Raw genomic sequence first — 15,946 nt, forward strand, 5'->3', positions numbered from 1 at the left:
CTTACGTCATTGTTAGGTAATTTCTCGTCTGTAACCCGCATATACTGATATTCTCCACTATATCCTGTAATCACTTGATTCTCTTAAATGTAATTCTTATAATTGAATGTTATTCTTATAATTGAATCCTCTACCACACCATATAAAGTACATGAATCACGGTTATTCAATATCTCTAGTTAATCTATTAAGTAATATCTCTAGATAATCTGTTATGTAATTTCTCTGGATAATCTTTGTTTTGCAATTCTCACGGTAATGTCCAGATCTCTTATAATTTGTAATCCGCCTAGAACCGCAAGGCACAGGCGGAATAGAAATCACTAATGTAATGTAATGTAATGTAATGTAAAATGAATCTATATGCTTAAATAAGTCTATTAAAGAATGACTGAAGAGATTTTATGTTTGGATTGGCCAAGTCAAAATTCCAACCTAAATCTTACTGAAATGTGGCAAGATCTGACATGAATTACCGTATTCATATTAAGGATGCCCTCAAGTATCAGAGTTGAAATAATTCTGTATGGAAAAAAGACCCAAAATTCCTCAAGGATGATCAAAGAGATTAATTAACAGTCAGGAAATGAAATGAAATTATTGTTGCTAAAAGAGGTGCCACCATTTACTGAATTAAGGATCACATAATTCTCTGTCAACAAGCAGGAAGTAATCAGACCACTATAGGGCAACATGAATGGAAATGTTCCCTCAGAGCTCAGAACTAATATAACATTCTAAGCATGTATGACCCTTCCTACACACAGTGGTCTTTTTTTGGGCGTTTTCTGCTCTATCATATTCAGTATTTCATATGTTTAAAAATAAATGCATACTCTATAACTGATTGGTATTAAAGCCCTACATTAGCGGATATTGATGATACAGTTGACTGGGTTGGAACATCAAGCCATCTCCCAAATGGACTCTAGACAAGGCACCTTGTTTATTCAATGTTGGTTACTGTTTTGTAAAACTATGACTCACTCAGCTTGAAGTAGATTGTTGAATTAAGTTTGATTATTTGCTGGATAATCCTGTGTTAATGATGCTGTTGTTCTGGGGAGGAAGGGGTTAGGGAGAGGTGGATGGGGGGGATTGAGTTTTGTAGATTATTGTGTCATGAAGTGTTTGTACTTTTGGTTTGTTTGTTGGAAATTAATAAGCATGATTTAAACATAAAGGGGCTCATAACTGAAACAGCAATTCATCTAAAATCCCACCCAAATCGGCACTCGGATGACCTAAAGACAGATCGTCCAAGTGCCGATAATCGAAATTGGTTTTAGACTTATCTAAAAACAGCTTAAGCCTTTTCATTGCCGCTGTATGCCCAGAGCTGAAAGGGACATTTTAGGAGAAGTGCTGAGGGCGCGATTTGGGCAGGATGTGGGCTGACCTAGACTTAGTTGTACTGCAAGTATAACCAAAAGTTTAACTAGACTGCCTAGATGTAGTGACTTAGGTGATCTAAAAACAGGCCTAAATGCCCAGAAGGTGTCCAAAGTGACCAGATAACCACTGCAGACACGAAGTACAGACCTCCCCACATACTCCCCCAGTGATCACTGACCCCCCCCCACTGCCATAAAAATCAGAATAAAAACATACATACCTGCCCCAGAACATCAGCACCTGGCATAGGAAAGCCTAGTAGAGCTGCACAGAGGTGGCTTAAGTAGTCTGTGGGGTGGGCTAGTGAGCCATAGAGAGGAGGACCCAGGCCCATAAGCCACTCTAACCACTACACTCATGGTGAAGCATGTGCACCCATCCAAAAATCCCCAAACCCTATTGTACTTTCATAAGTTTAAAAATAAATGTATAATCTATACTGATTGGTATTAAAGCCCTACATTAGCATGATTTAAACATAAAGGAGCTCATAATTACTCTGGCTCGGCCCAAAATTAGAACACCTGCCCACCCTCTTTGCACTACCCTCAGGCGCTGCACTGCAGCTTGAATTCTCAAGCAAGGTCCTTGGCATCATTATTGATTCTTCTCTCTCCCTCAATGACCACCTCAACTCCTTGGCTAAATCATGCTTTTTCAGCCTCCACATGCTGAGGAAAGTAAGATCCTATTTCGCCAACAACATTTCACCGTCCTTGTCCAATTCATTATCCTCTTCAAATTAGACTACTGCAATACCATCTACTTAAGCCTATCAAAAAAAAGTCTTCAAAGACTCCAGCTAATCCAGAATACTGCAGCCAAGTTGATTTTTGCAAAACGCAAGTCTGACCATGTCTCCCCACTCTTAGCCAAACTTCACTGGCTCCCAGTGATTTCTAGAATCCATTTCAAATGCTCCTGCCTGACTTTTAAGATCATTCACGGCATCCATCCTCCCTTAATCCCACTATCTTATAACTCCTCGAGTCCTGACTTCTACCAGACTCGCCCAAAGGTATAAATTATCCATCCCCTCTCTACACGGTATTCGCTATGTAGGCAAACTGGGAAAATCCCTTCTCTTCAGAATCACAGGTCTTTGGAACAACTTTACTACCCCGCTGCGGAACCTGGGCTCCCTCCAATTATTCCGCAAGCAACTGAAAACCTGGCTTTTCACTAAAATGTAATTCTATCCCCCATTACTCTTCTCTTCTATATATAAGTTCATGTAAACCTTTTTTCCCTTCTCTTTCTATATTTTAAGTTCTTGTAATCTGTGCCGAGCTCCACAACATCCGTGGAGATGATGCGGTATATAAACTTAAGGTTTAGTTTAGTTTAATACTGCCATATAGGTTGCACCTGCAGCCATAAGGGTGGTAGACAGGTGGGTCTAGTAGGTTTTGAGGGGCTCACCATGACCTATAACGGAGTGAGAAGTTTATGTGGCATTCTTTTTATGAAGTTTGCAGCAGTGCCCTACTACTCTGTTGCCAAGTCTGAGTGTTCAGTCCATCACTTTGCTGACCCCTCCCATGTCCAAAAGGCGTTTTTGACTTGGACACATTTTGGATGAGAATGGGGTATAAAGATAGATGACTTAGCAGTCTGGATGATCAAACTGTTGAACGTACAAGTAGACGATTCTCAAAAAAAAAAAAATTGGGGGATGTATTTTTCGAGAATGGACATGTCCCGACTTTGGGCGACTAGCAACTTAGGCCCAAAATAGACTTAGATGTATTTTTTGATTATGCCCCTCAAAGTGAATTAGAAATCAAAACCAATTAAATGCAATAAAAAAATAAAAGATATGTATTACTTTAATATTTTAATTGATTGTCATGCCCGTGGAACACGGTGAAAACCAAATCAGGCTTTAGGCTATGAACAGAATGTGGAAGAAGAATCCAGAAATTCAGCATCATGTTAGGTGTCTCATCTGTTAGGACGTGGAAAATAACCGCAAGTACTCCAAAGGATTGCCTCAATAACCTTTGTAATCACAATAAGGCATAAACTGCTTCTACTTGCCTTCACAGTGACTTCAAAGAAATTTCTTGGTCTAAAGGGCAACTGTCTTTGGTGAAGCCATTTGACATCCCTTTTGCAACATCTTCACCAAGCAAAAAGTGTCAATTAGTACACAATGCTGATGTATTCCTGCCCAAACAAGAAAGTCTCCCAAGCCCCAAGGTGGAAACTGAGATAAGGGGGAGAGACTACCTGTAGAAAGGGCAAGGAAAATACCACTCCACCTAAAATACATGTGTGAATTATTTAGAGAGCCCTCAGTCACACAGCCCTCCTCCGGACCCCCAGAGGAAAACGGCTGCCACTGGCTTACACCCAGAAAGGTGTCAACTGTGAAACATCCCCGGGCTCTCTGTGAATTTTAGTGATAAATAACACAAAAGTGCTAAAGAGTGCAAGCAAAATCAAAACACCCTCGCTACAGGTAGTCTCTACCCCTGATCCAGGGGGGCCAAAAAAAAGTTCAATTTCAACCATGTAAAGCCAAAGGAAGGTACTTAGCTTCTCTAGAAAATGCAGCCAGCAGGTCACCAAACGTCCTACGGGACTCCGTTTCGGGGGTGAACACCCCCTTCTTCAGGAACAACTGACGCTAAGCAGAAGCCTCAGAATCATCAGGCTACAGCAATTTGGCAATAGTAGAAAATGGCACCTTTCTGGGTGTAAGCCAGTGGCAGCCGTTTTCCTCTGGGGGTCCGGAGGAGGGCTGTGTGACTGAGGGCTCTCTAAATAATTCACACATATATTTTAGGTGGAGTGGTATTTTCCTTGCCCTTTCTACAGGTAGTCTCTCCCCCTTATCTCAGTTTCCACCTTGGGGCTTGGGAGACTTTCTTGTTTGAACTTTATTTCATCTCCCATTTTTCGGGTTTTGTTAGTATTCAGATGTATTCCTGCCAACATCAGTGCAGAGGGTTTGCTAGTCTTCCAGTGCAGATGCAGTTTCTTCAGTGCTGATCAACACAGGCCATTTTTAGTCTGACACAGCACCCTGGAGTATCCTGTGCAGTGATTTATCCAGCACAGACATTTTGTTCTCCTATCATGATACACGGTTGTTGATGATCCTCCAAAGCCCTTGAACTTTCAATCCAAAGATGTGAAATCCACTGGCATCAATTGCAGTGTTAGTTGTGGGGATGAGTCTTCCTCATCAGTTTTGTTGTGTATACCAGAACAACTATATTATCTTTGCAAAGATTTTTAATGACTTTGTCAAGAGCTGCTGCAAGGATATATCAGGATCAGGTCTCATTGGAGACTTCTATGTGTAAAAGAGTTACCCCGGTAGAAGAAGTGACATTAACTACCTCCTTCTTCCATAAAGTATCCTTGAGGATTATCCAGAAATTGCTGAAATTACAGAAGTATCATCTCCAGAAGGGGAAAATTTTTCTACATGAGCAATAACTCTGTATGGGCAAACTCCAGTTAGTATTCAGCCTGTCTCTAAAATAATGAATTTGAAGTATAAATTACAGCTAGTGTCAGGATTCTACAAATACAAGCTTCACATATTTCTGTGGTAGTAGATACTTTCTTGGAAAGTATCTGCAAAGTAGCTAGGTGGTCCTCTCTTCATATCTGTACCTTCAACTGAATAGTATTGACCAATGTGGTTTGTTTGATTTTTTTGCAATTCTCACAGCATCATCTGACCAGGCCATCCCTCACCAAAGCAGAAAATCTATAATGGAGTGATTCTAAATTTAAGGGTCATCCTTTGTGTGCCTGATTAATTTCTGCTTGTTGATTGAAAAAAATAGTTGCTTATCTGTAATAGGTGTAACGGTAAGCAACTTTGCTTTTTTCGCACTAGGATATTTATTGTTGAACCTTTTGTTGCATACATAAAATATATCCTTTTACCTGATTTATTTATTCAATGAGGTTATCTTTTTGTCTTAACAATTTTTAAGATTAGAATCTATTATAATGCTATCTACCTGGGGTTGCCTAAAATGGTTTAAGGAAAAGATGCAACGAATACAGAACATGGCAGCATATATGGAAAATTATGGAACAGATCACTCCTTTACTTTATACATTGCATTGGTTACCCATCAAAGTTTGCATGCATTATTGTTTGGCTTTTAAGGTTATTAGAGGGATAGGGAGGGCCTTGCCAACTTGGCATTCATTTAAAGCAGTATAGTCTGAGCAATAGTGGGTTGGTGGCCTTGGAAATTTGGCTTTACTAGTGCCAAAGAGCCTTTCAAATGTTGATTTAGGGTTTGGAAGGGGGGCTGGGGTTGGGAAAGGAATGATTGATTTTGGGAGAGGGAGGGCAAGGGGAAATGAAGGGTGTACACACACATACTACTGTCAGAAGAGAAAAGTCATTGGAGAAGGACATCATATTTGGGAAGATTGAAGGAACCAGGTGAAGAGGGCAACCTGCATTCAGATGACTGGACACATTGAAAACAACCATGGGGATGACGCTGGAGGACCTTACTGGACTAGTACAAAACCAATTTCTTTTTAGATTAGTAATTCATCAAGTCACTGGGACTCGAACATAAGTCAATGGCACCTAACTAATACACATACTACATATGTGTATGTATATAATTTTTTTTCCATACTGGATGAAATGTCATAAGTAAAAGGAAGTTTACCTGCCAAGTATTTCTTTCCAGATTGGAGTGCATGCTTTTACAAGGAAATCAGAAATCTAGAAACCAACTAGTTATGACACCTGAGAGAACTAAAACCATTCATAAGACAAGGATGAGAGTTATTATTTGGGGTGATGTGATCTTTTGGTAGACACCTCTTGCTCCAGACATATGCACAGTTAGCCCTTACCCTAGTGCTTCATATGGTTTCTTTTCCTATGTGAATTTCTAGTGCTGCACTATCCAAACTCAAGAACTGCAGAGGTGAGAGAGTGCCCTCTGCTCCACTCACCAAAAATGACTTATGTTGCATTGGAAGTTTGCTGTCCTTTCAAGGCAGATCTACTTGTGCACATCAGTTGATTTGGTGATCTGTGCAAACATCACACTCTCCTACTACTCTACTCCCTTCCAAATCTCAAAATCAGAGTCCACAATCATTAATGCAGTACCACAGCTTAGGTTATGATCCCTCTAAGGGTGATGTGAATGTGGAGATTCATTTGCAAAGCCAGCACAGAGGGTGAAAGGGGCAAAGAGGCAAACCTTAGGGTGGTTTCACCTGCTGGTATATGTTCTCTCACACAGATAGCATATAGCCCTGGCCAACCAAAACACAGTGGCTTCAAAAGGGTGAGAGCCAAGCAGAAAGGCCACTTGTATGGTAGAGAGGAGTACTCGGAAAACCATCCTTGGAAAGAAACTGGTTATTCTAAAAATCTGAACAGGGAATAGAGAAAGAAGACAGTCTCAGTATGGAAGTAATAATTAAACTCTGGGTCTTGCACACAAGGAATGGAAAAATGTATGAGGAGATAGTAGACCTGGAAACCAGCACATGGGACTTCGCGAGAATTCACAGGAACCATTAAGGAAGCTGCTCAGCACTGAGCAGCAGTGCAAAATCGCACGCCTGCTCGTGCTTTTTCTCAGCGGCCGAAGACATGGCAGCCAGTTAACAGCAGGGCAGGAACTTGGAAAGTTTGCTCCTGCCCGCTGAACCTCTACCAACGATCATCAGTAGAGGTATGAGCCTGAGTCTAGGAAAAGGAGGGCAGGAGGGTGAAAGGCGGCGGCAGCCTGCAAAAATCCCGGTTTATATTCGAGTAGTAGTGACTAAGGGCTCCTTTTACAAAGGTGCGCTAGAGTTTTTAACGCACGCACCAGATTAGCTTGCGCTAGCCGAAAAATCTACTGCCTACTCAAAAGGAGGTGGTAGCGGCTAGCGTGCATGGCAATTTAGCGTGCGCTATTCCGCACGTTAAGGCCCTAGCGCGCCTTTATAATAGGAGCCCTAAGTCATTGGATGAAGTCTCTGCTATAGTGGCTAAGTTTGAGCAATGTAGCCAAAAAGCAGGAAGATCTGACTAGGGATTATCACAGCTTCAGAATTTGGAAGGAGAAACTAAGTTTTCAAGGTGGTCATCACAAAACTGATTCAGGATAAAACAACGAACAACTGGAGAATCATAACAGATACCTGAATTTGTGTTTTATCGATTTTCTTAATCCCACTGGGATAACCCCTACAGAAGCATTCAATAAATATTTGATTGAAGTGTTTAATTTTACCTCTGATACTATTCCTTTGGAGTGGAGGAGTGGCCTAGTGGTAAGGGCTGCATCCTCAGCACCCAGAGGTTGCAGGTTCAAGCCCAGCGCTGCTCCTTGTGACCCTGGGCAAGTCCCTCACCACTCCATTACTCCAGGTACGTTAATCAGACTATGAGCCCACCAGGACAGAAAGGGAGAAATACTTTGAGTACCTGAATATAAACTGCTAGGCTATAAGCAGTGAATAAACATTGAAATAATAAGATGTATTTCAGGTTTGGAGAGGATCAATCTTCAGAGGTTCCAGGGCTTAAAATCTAAGGTAGAGAATGACACGGTGGCGGTTTACCCACGGCCACCGCGTTTAGCCACGGGTAACCCGCCAAAACGGGGAACAAAAACTAGCAGTCGCTGCGGGGACGGGGACAAGGCCATTCACCGCCCCGTGGAACGGTGAATGGTCTTGTCCCCGCAGTGAGGCATGAAGGATCGCGCGGTACCCGCAGCCCACACCCACCTGCCCAATCGATCCTAGTGATTAGCCAGCTCTCTCCCTTCTCCTCACCTTAGTTTGTAGGTTTTCTTTTTCGGCGACCCGCACGCTATCAAAGAGCCGTGCACCCGCTGCTGCTCAGTTTCGATCTTCTGCTCTGACACAACCGGAAACAGAAGTTGCAGCAGAGCAGAAGATTGAACACTGAGCAGCCGCGTGTGCGCGGCTCTTTGGGAAAGCGTGCAGGTCGCCGAAAAAGAAAGCCTGCAAACTAAGGTGAGGAGAAGGGAGAGAGCTGGCTAAACGCTAGGATCGATTAGGCAGGCGGGTGGGGGCTGCGGGGACCGTGCGATCGCCTGTGTTCCCGGCTCAAACTGGAAGGAGGGAGTGAAAGGGAAAAGGATTCTGGGCCAAGGGGATGAAGATGGAAAGAAAAACCCACAGCAGGAAAGAAAGGGAAGGACAGGCAGGTGAGCTAGATGCTAGAAGCAGGGGGGGGAGGAAGAAAGAGGGAAAAAAGCTAGATGGGGTTGAAAAGAAGAGACACACTGGTATGGAAGAGGAAGATAGGGGAAATCTGGACACAGGAAGGTAACAGAAAGAGGAGAAATTATGTGCATGGGGCATAGGGACAGAGACATAAAGGGGACATGCCATGGGGATGGTATATGGACACCGGGGGGGGGGGGGGGGGGGGCAATGGCAGATACATAGGGGAGATATTAGAAATGGGGAAAATAGGAGCACAGAAGCGAGATGATTTGTGAGGATGTGACAGGGACCGAGCTCGCAGGCTCCAGTGGCATGCACAAATTACATTGTAACGTGCCATGAAAATAAGAGGGAGGAAAAAGATAGATAGACCACGCGAGAGGAGCTGAAGGGTGGTAGAAAGGAACAGATGGTAAAGGAGGGAGGGAAGGGTGGTGGTGGAAAGGAATAGGACAGACATTGAAGGAGAGTGGAGAGGAACAGACCTTGAAGGGAAATGTGGAAGACAGAGTGGGAAGAAGACAGATGCCAGACTATGGGGGAGTGGAGGGAAGAAGATGGGTGCTAGACCAATTGGGAGGGGGGTGAAGGGAGAGGCACAGTAACAGCAAATGGAAGACGCAGAGAGAAGACACACAGTAGATGGAAGGAATTGAATGAGAAGATGTGGAAAGCAGAAACCAGACAACAAAGGTAGAAAAAAAATTCTATTTATTTATTTTTTGCTTTAGGATAAAGTAGTATATTAGTTGTGTTGATAAAAATTTATAAACAAAGCCCTGCCAGCTGAACATCTCTTTCTCTAGTTCAGCAGCAGGAATAAGCTAAATATTACAGTACTAAGGCTTATATGGATGCAGCGGGGACGGTGATGGGGCGGTGAATGGGATGGCAGTGGCGGTGACGGGGCGGTGAAAGGGATGGCGGTGACGGTGACGGGGCGGTGAAGGGAACGGCGGTGATGGGGCGGTGACGGGGACAGATTTTTTCCCCGTGTCATTCTCTAATCTAGGGCATTTGATTGGTTTTCTTGAAAATGACTGTGGATGAAACCTCCAGAGTGTTTGAGCAAGATTTGAATGGGGTTTTGCAAAATTCTCAAGTTCAATTTATGGGCAGAATTGTTTGGTTATAGAAACACAGGAACATGATGGCAGATAAAGGTCAAATGGAACATCCAGTCTGCCTATCCGCTGTAACCATTATCTCTTCCTCTTTCTAAGAGATTCCATGTGCCTAAACTATTTCCTTCTGATGTTGCAAAATTTAAAGCCTTCTTACCAATAAGACAAGAAACTAAAGACCTGGGTGCTTCCTTTTTATTAAGATACCATATATACTCAAATATAAACTGATCTGAATATAAACCGAGGTAACCTTTTTTTTCCCCCAAAAAGGAGGGAAAAAAGGTTGACTCAAATATAAACTGAGATTAGAAATGTGGGCATGTGAGTTTAATTTGTCAGGGATCATGCCATAAATAATCACCAATTTTTCAGCTCGGGCTGTTTCAAATCCCCAAAAATTCAAGGGGAGCTGATAAATATCTTCCTACTTGGGGCCATAACACCAATCAAAGTTTCTGGACTTCTATCCCCACCAGAATGCCTGGCCTCAGCCACACATACAGCAAACAAAAAAAAAAACCCTCTTGAAATACAAATCTACATAGTAAAAGTACTATTGTACACAAACAAAACCCTAATATTCCAGACTCTGCACACAGTACACCACAAGAGAAACAGAAAGAAATGCATTTCTTCCTGAATAGTCTAAATATAAAAACAACAGATGTAAATTTTCAAAACTGACATTTTTCAATCACTAAATTGAAAATAAAAACATTTTCCCTACCTTTGTTATCTGGCAATTTTATTTTTCTGATCTTGTTCCATCTGTGCTCTTAACTCTTGTTTCCAAGGCCTCCTTATGCATTTGCTGTTTCTTTCCTCTCCTTCACTTTTTGCACTACCATCATTCTTTGGCACTGATTTTCATATTCAGTTTTCTTCCTTTTTTCTGCCTCCATCTCAGATCTATCTATCTTTGCAACTCTTACCCCCTCCTCTCCTCCATCCCTCTCTTCTCCCCCACTTCCATTCATCCATCTGCACCATCTCTTTCCTTTTCTTTTCCACCCATAGAAACATAGAAATAGACGGCAGATAAGAGCCACGGCCCATCAAGTCTGCCCACTCCAATGACCCTCCCTATCTATCTTTGCGGATAGATCCCACATGTTTGTCCCATTTGGCCTTAAAATCTGGCATGTGCACCATCCTTCCTCTTTTACTTCCCTCCATCCATGTGTACCATCTCTTCCCTCCTCTTCCCCTTTCCTCCATCCATGTGCATCATCTCTTCCCTCCTCTTCCACTTCCCTCCATCCATGTGCACATCTCCTTTCCCTTTCTTCTTGCCTTTCCATCGCCTCCATCCATGTACCACCATCTCTTTCTTCTCCCCTCTATCCATGTGTCCCTATTCCTCTACTTTCTGCCACTCCAATTCAGCACCTCTCCCTTCTTCCTTCCTCCAGTTCCCCCAAATGCTCTCCCCACCCAGTTCTAAAGCCCCCCACACCAGAAAAACTACAAAGAGGTCACCAGCGCAGCTGTGATCCTCTTGCACCACCTGCAGCCTCCTTCTTTTGATGCGTGCAGTGTTCATCTGGTCAGTTTGGGCACCTGTGTGTTACTTAGACCCTTCAATATCACATCTAGTACAAACTTATAAGTTCTGTCCAGGATGTCTTACAAAATGTTTGATTATTGCTGCAAGACGTCCATGTGTAACCCATCTTTGACACTGCCCAAAGCATGCCCATAACATGCCTCCACCAAGTTCATCTCCTGCTCTGAACGTACAGAGGCTGGAATACCTTGCAAGATGTACAAAAATATTATTTTGATTATTGGCACTTGGACGTCCTGGCAAATAGGATGTCCAAGTGTTGATTTAGGATGCTTTTTGGATGTATATGCTTGTTTTTTTAAATTATGGGCCCTTTAGGCACTTCTATCCTTCACTACCCACTGCCCCCCCCCCCATCCCTCAGACTGACATCAAACTTTCAGTTCTGCCCAGGAAGTGGACGCCAATGCACTGTGTAGAGCTTATGCGGGACCGGCTCAAGGCTTGCTGGACTCCTTTGAGAATCCTGCAGAGTGATGATTCTCCTTAGGTTTCTTTACCTATTCCAAGTATTACTGATGATTCTTCCTAGGTTTCTTTATCTATTCCAAGTATTACCGATAGAAATTCCAAAATTTTATTTTCAAAAATGGAATAGTATGATAATGAGATTTATTTGGGGAGGAAAATGTCCAAGAGTTGGAAGATATGCAATGTTTAAGTCTAAGGCAGAAGGTGGATTAAGGTTACCTTCTTTGGAGAATTATAAAGCGGCACAATTGAGAGCAATAGCTGAATGGCATCCATATCCACCTAAATTACGGGTAAGAGTAGAACAAGAAATGCTAGAAGGGGTAGAAGGTATTAGAGAACTAAAACACCTACCATGAGTGGGAGAAAAAGAATTAATGAATATAAGTAACCCTTTTAGCAGATGTTCTATGAGAATATGGAAAAGTTCGAGGAAAAAACTTTTAGGAAGAGAAAAAAGTATTTTTTTTCTCTCCTCTCTTATATGTGCGAGATTTTATACCAGGGAGAGAGGGGGGAATATTTAAAAAGTGGGAGGCAAAAGGTCAGAAATGTTTTGGACAATTTATTGATGAAGGGGAAGTTAAAGCTTTTACAGACCTTAGGGATCAATATCAATTGGAAGCAAAAGATCTTTATCCTTATTTACAGGTGAAAAATTATATTTTGATATATAAGGGGATGGATAAAGAAGTCTTAAAGAAATCTGAATACGAAAAGGGAATAGAAAACCCAGTTGTAAAAGGATATATTTCTTGGTTATATAGAATTATACATGATGATAAGGAAGTAAAAACCTCATATAGGTCAACAGACGAGTGGGGTGCAATTGTAAAACATCTTTTCCAAATAGCCAAAGCAGCCTCATTGGTGGAAAACGCTATTAAAACTTTTAGGACGATGGTATATTACCCTGGTTCTAATTAGCAAATACACTAAGGAAGATAATGCTGTTTGTTGGAAAGAGTGTGGTGAAAGAGGCATGTGGTGGAATTGCCAAAAGATCTGGAAGTATTGGGAGCAGGTATTTTATTATGTGAGTAAGTTAATTCAAATCCCACTTAAAGTGAATGCTGAAAAAGCACTGCTGAGAGTAGGATTGGAGGGGCTAACATCCTCTCAATCTAAACTCATGGATTTGGCATTTATAGCTGCTCGACTGACATTGGCTCAGCAAAGGCGTACCCCAAATATACCCACAATTAAAGATATGAAAGACCGTTTAGGAACAGTGTGTGAAGAATATAGATTATCAGCCCTTTTAACAAACCAATGGACGAAATTTAGAGATATTTGGGAGAGGTATATTGAATTGGAAAAAGGATCTTTGAAATATTTGAACTGAACACCAGCCTAATCTTATGATTTCGGAAGTAGGGGCGGGATTGTTTTAATTGTTGGGATGATAAGATGTGATAATTTATTAGTTTATTATACTGAATGAATTCTATGTTTTGTAATGAAATTATGATATTAATACTCCAATTGTTGTTAAAAATTGTTATAATTATTAAAATAAAAAAGGAGAATCCTGCAGAAGGCAGGAACCAGCAGGCCTTGAACATGCACAGATGCTCAAAGCCCCTTTACAGCCTAGCATGGGAGTGATAGTGTCGGCTTCCTGAGCACTAGAACTGTAAATACAATGTTGGTCTGGGGCAGGGGATTGTAGGTAGTGGAGGACAGGAGTGCTGGGCATCGGGGGAGGAGAGGGGAGATAGCAGTAGTGTTGGCTTCCTGAACACTAGAATGGTAGTGCCACGTTGGTCTGGGGCAGGGGATTGGAGGAGGTAGTGGAGGATAGGTGTACCGGTCATTGGGGGGTAGGGGTGGAGGATAACAGTGCCAGTCATCGGAGGAGGATAGCAGTGCTGGACATCAAAGGGGGGGGGGGTCTTCAGGTGGGGAAAGGAGGATAACAGCGTTGGTCATCAGATGGAGAGGTGAGGAAAAGGCATCATCATCAGGAGGCTCGAATATAAACTGAGACCCCCATTTTTTTGACCCCAAAATCTTGGTTTATAATTGAGTATATACGGTACCCAGGTAAATGTTGCATTTATTATTCTGGATCTAAATATTTGTTTTATTTACCTGAACAATTGAGAGGTTTTTTTTCAATTCTGGTTGATAGCATTCTATGATGTCTGAATTTTAGGGGATAACAACATGCTACTGCCTTTTCCTTAGATTTATTTCCTTCTTTTTCTGATCTCCCTTTCCCCCATAATGGTTCACTGGTGAATGGTAATTAGCAGTATTTTTTTTATTTATTTATTTTTGTTTGTTAGGATTTGATTTTCTAATTTGTATTCTCTTTGATGCTGTTCTTGTTTTTCCTTTGCAAGGTAACTTGTAAATTTGTACTGCATAAATAAATAAATATTGACCTGAACGTAGGGCAGCAGTCACTAAGATAAGCTTACACAAAGGTGCGCTGCTAAGTAGTGCATGCTAATGTTGAGCTATAGGATTAGAATGGGAGACTTGGCATTTAGCGTACACTGCTTAGCGGTACACCTTTGTAAAAAGACCCATAAGAAGTCTGGTTGTCTGGCAGGATCGTACATCGTCAAAGTTACTGACTGAATAATCCTAGTTATAGACCAATACCACTAGATGGCACTGTTCAAATGTTAACAGTCACTGAACTTCTCTCCTAGTCTCATTAGAAAGAATTTATTAATCAGGGACCATATATCAATTTGATTAGATGGCAGATCAAAAGGCAGTGCCAGAAAAAGCAGGACTGCTAAATTATCAGTAATTCATAGTCTCTCACCATGTATGAGACTAGTGTTCAAGTAGCATCCAATGTATTTTGATTTGTCTTGGAAACTGAGTTGCTTGCAAATCCCTCTCTTCTACCTTTGGACAATGGGGATCTGTTTTACACTGCTGCTCAATGTTCCCTCTAAACTGGCCTGGAGTCTTCTACCTATAATGCTGCCAATGGGAGGTACTGTTTCAGTACTATATTTTTAATAGGAAGGGGCATTAGGGTTGACCAGAAAAACCTAAAGATGGAAAAACTGCAAATTGAATTTTTTTCCATGAATTTGATTGTGCTTGAACAGAAAATAATTAAAAAAAATTTTAAGCCCATCCTGAGGTCAATAAAAGCCATTAATTACATAAAGCTCAATTTTTCTTAAAATTTGCTATTATTTTTGCTTAATGGAGCAAATTTCTTGATATTATAGCTATAGCTTTTGTTTTCACACTCAACAATGATAAAAAGACATTTTATGCATTAAAAAAACCCATTAGCAGTATTTTATTAAATGAACCTTCAATATCTGCACTTTATTGTGGAAAATAACAGAAATTTAACATACTTGGCTAAACACATACACTTTGGTTTAGTCATTTACCAACAGTATTGCACACACTCAAGCATTCAATGTCTTCTTGAGATAGGATAAAGCTTGTGATGCTGTTCAATTCTTTGCAACAAGGCCTCACGCTGCACTGGGTCTGTGGTGATGCCAGTGGAAAAGTCAGTTCAAATACAATGTGTCTAGTAGTCCTGAACGCTAGGGTTATTCATCTAAACTCGCAAGTTGCTTGCAGAATGATGTTAGTCATCTTATCAACTCTGCCTCCTTCCCAATTAGCTGCTCCTGCTCCCTCAGTTTTTCTTCTGCAAGCAAGTTGCTCAAATGTGTTTCTGATCTGCTCTGTGGTTTTATTTTTTTGGGGGGGGGTATTTCTTTGGTTTTACATTTTAGACTTGGTGCCCAGAGATTTCCACTTGCTTAAAGTTACCATATTTGTTAAGCCAAAAAAGAAGACACCTGATGCTGCCCCGGGGCCTGCCCATGCCCCACTCCATAGTGCCCTGTCCTGACACTGCATCCCACCAGTCTCACTCCTATACTGCTCCTCCCCAAGTGCAGTGTCTCTCTTTTTCTCTCCAGCTCCCCACCCAGGCCACCCCAGAGTTGGGTATGGCTCTCCAAGTCTCCCCTGTCCCCAGTACCTCCTCTAGCACTGCAATTTCAAAACTTCGGGAAGCCAACACTGCTAGTAACATGACATGCTGGCATCAGCCTGCCACAGAAGCGCCTCTCTAAAGCAACTTCCTGTTTCCACAGAGGCAGGACCTGCAGAGAGGTGGCTTCTGGGGCAGGCTGATGGCAGCAGGCTCACATAGTTGAGCTGCCGGCAGCCCTAAGAAAATTGA

The 15,946-nt window shown here is 41.9% G+C and overlaps 1 protein-coding gene across 3 annotated transcripts in view; it reads right to left on the reverse strand.

Annotated features, from left to right (window-relative positions):
* Positions 1-15,946, reverse strand: part of SPIRE1 (spire type actin nucleation factor 1) — a 297,110-nt gene that overhangs the window by 32,423 nt on the left and 248,741 nt on the right. The window lies entirely within an intron of this gene.

The sequence above is a fragment of the Geotrypetes seraphini genome, chromosome 2 (genome assembly GCF_902459505.1).
Source record: "Geotrypetes seraphini chromosome 2, aGeoSer1.1, whole genome shotgun sequence".
NCBI classification, from domain to species: Eukaryota; Metazoa; Chordata; class Amphibia; order Gymnophiona; family Dermophiidae; genus Geotrypetes; species Geotrypetes seraphini.